This window comes from Mastomys coucha, unplaced genomic scaffold (genome assembly GCF_008632895.1).
Source record: "Mastomys coucha isolate ucsf_1 unplaced genomic scaffold, UCSF_Mcou_1 pScaffold16, whole genome shotgun sequence".
In the NCBI taxonomy this organism is placed as follows: Eukaryota; Metazoa; Chordata; class Mammalia; order Rodentia; family Muridae; genus Mastomys; species Mastomys coucha.
Window position 1 is genome coordinate 104,021,102 of NW_022196898.1, and position 348 is coordinate 104,021,449.

Below are 348 nucleotides of genomic sequence, written 5' to 3' on the forward strand. Positions count from 1 at the left end.
ACAGATATTGCATGACTCCTTCTGATTGGATGAGCACTGTGAGAGCTTGCCTCTCATCAGGTCAATATTTAGACTGGAAAGCCTTTTTAATAGAATATGCCAATGAATAGGCTGCTATTAATCAAGCAGTTGGTAATCCTGCCTGGGATTTGGATATAGTTTTGGGACAGGGCAGGTTTGCACAGCAGCAAATTGGATATCCGCCGCAGGTGTATGAGCAAGTTAATATGCTTGCTACAAGAGCATGGAAGTCATTGCCTAACAAGAGAGAAGTTGCAGCAAATTTGACTAAAATTATTCAGGAACCCATGGAGCCCTTTTCAGATTTTGTAGCTAGAATGGTAGAAG